At 41.0% G+C, this 7833-nt stretch overlaps 1 pseudogene; it reads right to left on the bottom strand.

The window, feature by feature from the left end:
- Nucleotides 1-6916: 6916 nt before the first annotated feature.
- On the bottom strand, nt 6917-7034 carry LOC126285507 (5S ribosomal RNA; annotated as a pseudogene).
- Nucleotides 7035-7833: the final 799 nt, after the last annotated feature.

The following is a 7833-nucleotide window of genomic DNA, read 5'->3' on the forward strand; positions in this document are numbered from 1 at the left end:
TGTATGTTTCGGATAGCCCAAAGCAATCACACGATCATCGAAATATTCATTCAGGAAATTAAAGACATCGGCCGTGCGATGTGGCCGGGCACCATCTTGCATAAACCACGAGGTGTTCGCAGTGTCGTCTAAGGCAGTTTGTACCGCCACAAACTCACGAAGAATGTCCAGATAGCGTGATGCAGTAATCGTTTCGGTTTTGAAAAATGGGCCAATGATTCCTTTGGAAGAAATGGCGGCCCAGACCAGTACTTTTTGAGGATGCAGGGACGATGGGACTGCAACATGGGGCTTTTCGGTTCCCCATATGCACCAGTTCTGTTTATTGATGAAGCCGTCCAGGTAAAAATAAGCTTCGTCAGTAAACCAAATGCTGCCCACATGCATATCGCCGTCATCAATCCTGTGCACTATATCGTTAGCGAATGTCTCTCGTGCAGCAATGGTAGCGGCGCTGAGGGGTTGCCGCGTTTGAATTTTGTATGAATAGAGGTGTAAGCTCTGGCGCATGAGACGATACGTGGACGTTGGCGTCATTTGGACCGCAGCTGCAACACAGCGAACGGAAACCCGAGGCCGCTATTGGATCACCTGCTGCACTAGCTCCGGGTAGCCCTCTGTCGTTGCCGTACTCGGTCGCCGTCACGTTCCCAGTCCGTTGAAATTTTTCAAACAGATCCTTTATTGTATCGCTTTTCGGTCCTTTGGTTACATTGAACCTCCGTTGAAAACTTCGTCTTGTTGCAACAACACTGTGTTCTAGGCGGTGGAATTCCAACACCAGAAAAATCCTCTGTTCTAAGGAATAAACCATGTTGTCCACAGCACACTTGCAAGTTGTGAACAGCACACGCTTACAGCAGAAAGACGACGTACAGAATGGTGCACCCACAGACTGCGTTCTCTTCTATATCTTTCACATCACTTGCAGCGCCATCTGTTGTTGAAAATTGTAACTACTGTAATTTCGAAAGTTTGTCCGCCTGAAAATGTACTGTTGTCCCAAGCATATTGCAACAAACGGTGTATTTTTATCGCTGCTCGTTTAGTTTTTATTGCCGTTTCAAATATACCGGTCATTTTTGAAACAACCTGTATGTTCCACATTCATTTCTGCGATTGTTTCACGCATTGTTTCTTGTCTATTAGCACTGGAAATTCCGCGCAAACGCCGCTGCTCTCGCTCGTTAAATGAAAGCTCTTGGCCATTGCGTTTTCCGTGGTGAGAGGTAATGTCTGAAATTTGGTACATTCGGCACACTCATGACACTGGGGATCTCCGAAAACTGAATTCCCTAAATACTGAATTCACTAACGATTTCAGAAATGGAACATCCCGTGCCTCTAGCTCCAACTATGATTCCGCGTTAAAATCTGTTAATTGCGGTAGTGCGGCCATAATCACGTCGGAAATATTTTCACCTGAATTCATATGACAGCTCCGCCAACGCATTGCCCCTTTATACCTTGTGTATAAGATAGCACAGCCTTCTATATACACTACTGGCAATTAAAATTGCTACATCACGAGGATGACGTACTACAGACGCGAAATTTAACCGACAGGAATAAGATGCTGTCATATGCAAATGATTAGCTTTTGACTGCATGCACACAAGGTTGGCGCCGGTGGCGACACCTACAACGTGCTGACACGAGGAAAGTTTCCAACCGATTTCTCATACACAAACAGCAGTTGACCGGCGTTGCATGGTGAAACGTTGTTGTGATGCCTCGTGTAAGGAGGAGAAATGCGTACCATCACGTTTCCGACTTTGATAAAGGTCGGATTGTAGCCTATCGCGATTGCGGTTTATCGTATCGCGTCATTGCTGCTCGCGTTGGCCGAGATCCAGTGACTGTTAGCAGAATATGGAATCGGTGAGTTCAGGAGGGTAATATGGAACGCCGTGCTGGATCCCAACGGCCTCGTATCACTAGCAGTCGAGATAACAGGCATCATAGCCACATGGCTGTAACGTATAGTGCAGCCACGATTGATCCTTGAGTCAACGGATGGGGACGTTTGCAATACAACAACCATCTGCACGAACAGTTCGACGACGTTTGCAGCAGCATGGACTATCAGCTCGGAGACCATGGCTGCGGTTACCCTCGACGCTGCATCACAGACAGGAGCGTCGGCGATGGTGTACTCAACGACGAACGTGGGTGCACGAATGGCAAAACGTCATTTTTTGGGATGAACGGAGGTTCTGTTTATAGCATCACGATGGTCGCATCCGTGTTTGGCGACATAGCGGTGAACGCACATTGGAAGCCATACTGGCGTATCACCCGGCGTAATGGTATGGGGTGCCCTTGGTTACACGTCTCGGTCACTTTGAACAGTGGACGTTACATTTCAGATGTGTTACGACCCGTGGCTCTATCCTTTATTGATCCCTTCGAAACCCTACATTTCAGCAGCATAATGCATGACCGCATGTTGCAGGTCCTGTACGGGCCTTTCTGGATACAGAAAATGTTCGACTGCTGCCATGGCCAGCACATCCTCCAGATCTCTAAATGAAAAGTCTGGTCAATGGTGGCCGAGCAACTGGCTCGTCACAATACGCCAGTCACTGCTCTTGATGAACTGTGGTGTCGTGACGAATCTGCATGGGCAGCTGTACCTGTACACGACATCCAAGCTCTGTTTGACTCAATGCCCAGGCGTATCAAGGCCGTTATTACGCCCACAAATGGTTGCTCTGGGTACTGATTTCTCAGGATCTATGCACCCAAATTGCGTGAAAATGTCAGTTCTAGTATAATATATCTGTCCAATGAATACCCGTTTATGATTTGCATTTCTTCTTGGTGTAGTAATTTTAATGGCCAGTAGTGTATGTGAAAATCGCTCTCTCTTGATTTTTGTCATCTCAGTGCATTAATTTTGAAATGTTATTCATTTTGTCATTAATGAGAAAAATGCAAATTGATGAAATTTTAATGGTGTAATATAATAAAAGTATCGCCAGTCCTAAAGGGGACAATTTATTCCTGAAATCAATTGTATTTGAGTGAATTTAAGCTTTTATGACAATCAGTAAGATGTATGTGGGCGTCAACGGTCACTACTCACCTGGGAGTTAATTTGTTTAGACAAGTGATCACAAAATTAGATCATCATGTCAAAGAATATGTTCAAAACTTCAGAACTCTTCAACGAACTTATAGAAAAATTCTAAACATACCGAAATATTGAATTACATGATGCAAAAATATTTATGTAACAACCTTAGTGTAGTTCTTACTGTTAGCTACTAATTTCAATAAACCAACTGTTCCGACGATTTGTAATTCACTCTCAAGAAATTCGTAATTAAATGTAAATGACTTCTAAGTTACTAAAAATACAATAGTATCTCTTAATTTCTGGAGCCAAGAAATTGGTACATAAAGTTATCAAAAACATGTAATGAGATCTGTATAGTTGAGAGAAAGGTAAATTGAATTGCCTGATTTAACAGTTTTTAATACATATTGCAAATATTACTTTCAAAAATGTAATTATAATTGTTGTAATTCACAATCAGTTACACTGCTTAACTAACACGAAACGATCCTTTCAATCAAGTGAAAATTTAACTATATTCTCTGGAGAAAATTTGCTCTTTTTCGTTAATATAGTTATGATCATTTATGATGTGATTCTCCGAACTTTAGATACTAGGATATTAATCCTGTTTACGGTGACAATGAGTTGAGTCAATGACCACTATAAAATTATGGTTAAGGTTCACACAAGTACGGTACTGTCAAAAAAAAGTCTCTTAAGGGTCCCATTTCGATCAAATATTCGTCAAACTTCATTATGTTTCCCAAATATTTGACAGCGTATGGTGATGTTTGACATGTTTGTGAAACATAAGGCTTGCCTGACGCGTTTCAGAGAAATTTTGATTTACAGAAATTTTAAAAGGTGGCAGACTTTGTTTGTGTGGTGTTTTGCTGTGCATGTTTCGTGAAAAGGAGTTTTATTGTATTTTATTTCGTTGATCGTGAGTTTCCACAACTATGGAAACTACAGTGAAGGATGGAAACAGGACAAAATTGGCAGTTATCAAGATGGTACTGATGTCACATCTTCCCCCGCCGCATATTACGCAGGAAGAGTGAAAAAAAGACATCTCTACGCACAAAATAAAAAATACGAAGTTCTCCAGTTTTTCGAAGGACGATGTAGGCTAAATTTTGTTTGCGTCTGTCATTGTCACTATTCTTGTTATTGTCATTATTATTATTACTATTATCACTACTAGTGGTAGCAGTAATAGTAGTTGTACAAATACTGCCAGAATTAACTTTATTACTTCGTAGTCTCAGGAATGAAGACCACAACAACAACAACAGTTCGTAGTCAGCCGGCCGGAGTGGCCGTGCGGTTCTAGGCACTACAGTCTGGAACCGAGCGACCGCTACGGCCGCAGGTTCGAATCCTGCCTCGGGCATGGATGTGTGTGATGTCCTTGGGTTAGTTAGGTTTAATTAGTTCTAAGTTCTAGGCGACTGACGACCTCAGAAGTTAAGTCGCATAGTGCTCAGAACCATTTGAAGTTCGTAGTCAGTATTATTTACTGACATTGTCGCTGCAGACATTCATATCATTTTAATACTATTTGTCATACTAAAAATGTTATTAGTTAGGTAACTATGATGTAAAAAAGGTACTGTGGTCCTATGCATTAAAAAGGCCCTGGTGGCGCTAGTCAGACCAGGTTAAATAGATAAATAAATATGTGTTCCCACACAGTGTTATTTTAATGAACTGACATTAGATGAAGGAATAGAAGAGAATAAATTTTCGCTTACTTGTATCTTATTCTTCAATGTTAGGGTGAAGTAACTCTAAACAAATTATTAAAAGTTTAATAGTGCATTTGAAAAATTCTGATGTCATCATCAGTTTTGTTGTTGTTGTGGTCTTCAGTCCTGAGACTGGTTTGATGCAGCTCTCCATGCTACTCTATCTTGTGCAAGCTTCTTCATGATAGAGTAGCACGGAGAGCTGCATCAAACCAGTCTCAGCACTGAAGACCACAACAACAACAAAACTGATGATGACATCAGAATTTTTCAAATGCACTATTAAACTTTTAATAATTTGTTTACAGTTACTTCACCCTAACTCTAAACAAATCAGTTTTAGAGTACAACATTTCCTTAAAAATGCGTTAGCTACATTTGTAGCTACTCCCATTTCTAGCCAAAGTGCAACGTTCATAAAAAGTGTCTGCTTCAAAAGTGAAGTTAAATTGACGAAATTGTTAGACTATGTACTGGTTAGTTTGAGAAGTCTGTGGATGGATAGGCGCGAATTTGACAAATAAATTTGATCGTGTAATGGAGCCTTAAGACAATGGCAAGTCTTTTACCGAACTAGGTGTCTGGAATAGTTCAAAGCTATTTTCAGTGAACCTGCTCGCACTATGCATTGGCTCGGTGGTAACAATTACAATAATTCAACGTTTGTAGTCATCTTCCTCAGTTGCGTGTAATATTACGGTATATTGATAATTTTTACTTATGGACCGTCTGACAGCAACTGCAAAAAAGACAATTTTAGTGCCATATGCGTTTCACCTTTATTTTCTGCAAGACATCATCAGTTGCCTGGAATATGTGCATATGTTTGCTATTTAATTTACATTTTGGTCACTGTACCTATAAACTATAAACAGTTCTGGATGTTGGTATTTACTGTTAAGTAGTAATGTTTTGAATTGTATCTACAGGTTGCGTGGACGATTTCCTACATATTACGCTCTTGTTGCATTTTTGGTGTTATTCTTCTTATTATAAATGCCAATTTGCGGTTTTATCCAACATTTCACAGCACTATGAACTAAAAACTTGTTTGGATGCAATGTTTTGGTTTCTCTCAGATGTCAGATGTTTTTGCCAAAGATCGAATGTTATTGCCAAATTTTGAGCGTAATTATTGAAGTATCTGTGATCTGTTCGTCTATGCATTTGTGTGTGTGTATGTGTGTGTGTGTGTGTGTGTGAGAGAGAGAGAGAGTGCGCGATGGTTTGGTGTGATGTAATTTTTTGTTGTTGTCTGTGTGTGTGTGTGTGTGTGTGTGTCCAGAAGGCGAAGGGGGAAAAGTTTTTTTTTTTTCCTGGTTGTGTGAGAGGAACGTTCGGTTTCTTTCTTTTATCTTATCATTTCTTCTATTAAGTGTAGTAGGGAGCTTGTGCTGACATGCGTTTGTTCATTTATCACTTGTTTCCGAAAGTTGCTTCAGTGTGTTTGTTTTCAGACATTGCACGCCTTACATGCGTACCGTCATCTGTCCAATTGAATGTAAAATATTGTAAGGCGTCCGGATTTTATGGACCTTACATGAGCTTGATCCATAGCGACAGAATGATACAGTATGAGATCCTCAGAAAACAATAGTTGTATTATATCAACAAAAGGCAATTACAGTTAATCTCATGTACCAAAAACTAACAAAACGAGCTCAACCAATATATTTACTGGCATGAACAAACAAGTTAAAGTGAAACGCATTTTTGAAAACAGACTGAGCAGGTGGTTAATAATATTATATGACTCCCATTTAGCAAGAGAACGGCGAGCTTCAGTGCAGAAAGGGATAAGGCCAGAACAATACATTATTCCTTTTAACGTAAATAAAGCCAGGACTGAAGTTAAGTAGCTGCACATCATTAACAGGGCTAGGCTGCGACCCGGAAAGAAAAGAACTCCGTCTTCAGGCCGCAAGTGCCCCATCGGGACCATCCGACCGCCGTGTCATCCTCACTTGAGGATGCGGATAGGAGGGGCGTGCGGTCAGCACACCGCTCTCCCGGTCTTTATGATGGTTTTCTTTGACCGGATCAGTTATTATTCGGTGGAGTAGCTCCTTAATTGGCATCAAGAGGCTGAGTGAACCCTAAAAAATGGCAACAGCGCATGGCAGCCCACACGGTCACCCATCCAAATGCTGGCCACGCCCGACAGTGCTTAACTTCGGTGATATGATAGGAACCGGTGTTTACACTGCGGCAAGGCCGTTGCCCAGAAAGGACAATAAAAATGTTTATTCACCTCTAGCAAGGCGGTGATTGGCTGAAGCCATACTTCACAATGTAGATGCGACATGGTGGAGAGGTCCCCATTATATAAAAGTATTTTAAACCTTAAATTAAGGCTCTATCTCTATCGTCTCTAGCCAGACCGCACAAGTGGGCGGAAATAAGTGAGGACGTTGAGGGCTTTGCTTTCTTTGAAGTGAGGACGATAAGCTTCATGTGTAATGGGGGCAGATATCAAAATGGTAGTTAATTATTCCTGTGGGAATTTTTGTGGACAAAGAAATTGTGCACATCGCTCCAACCCATAGTGAGTGTGAAATAGCCATTATTTTGACTAGAAAAAGATTAGCATTCTATAGAGCGCAGCAGAGTTTCGACTGAGTGAATTCAGTGAAGGCCAGAGTAGGCAATTAGCGTTTCAGGTCCGGCACAGAGACAACACCATTGCAGATGCCACTTGGTTAAGTACCATCACACATTAGGCCACAGTAAATGTTAAGTCTAGCTTCTGCTCACTCCAACTTGCATACGCTTCGACCATTGAATATCAAAAGCTTGGATACTAATCTACCCTCAGATTGAGTACATGAAAGTTTTTTTTTTTTTTTTCCAATGGTTCAAAAAGTAAATTTATTCGCCACCAACTCAGTGCTTTGACCAGCTATGACAACGTAGACTTAAATGAGCTGATGATGCTTTTTAATAATCATCCTTTCCTGTGATAAAAAATTTTCATATGTAGAGTAACGATTTTAATAATCGTCATTTCAATATGTCCAAGAA

The sequence above is a fragment of the Schistocerca gregaria genome, chromosome 8 (assembly GCF_023897955.1).
Source record: "Schistocerca gregaria isolate iqSchGreg1 chromosome 8, iqSchGreg1.2, whole genome shotgun sequence".
Taxonomy (NCBI): Eukaryota; Metazoa; Arthropoda; class Insecta; order Orthoptera; family Acrididae; genus Schistocerca; species Schistocerca gregaria.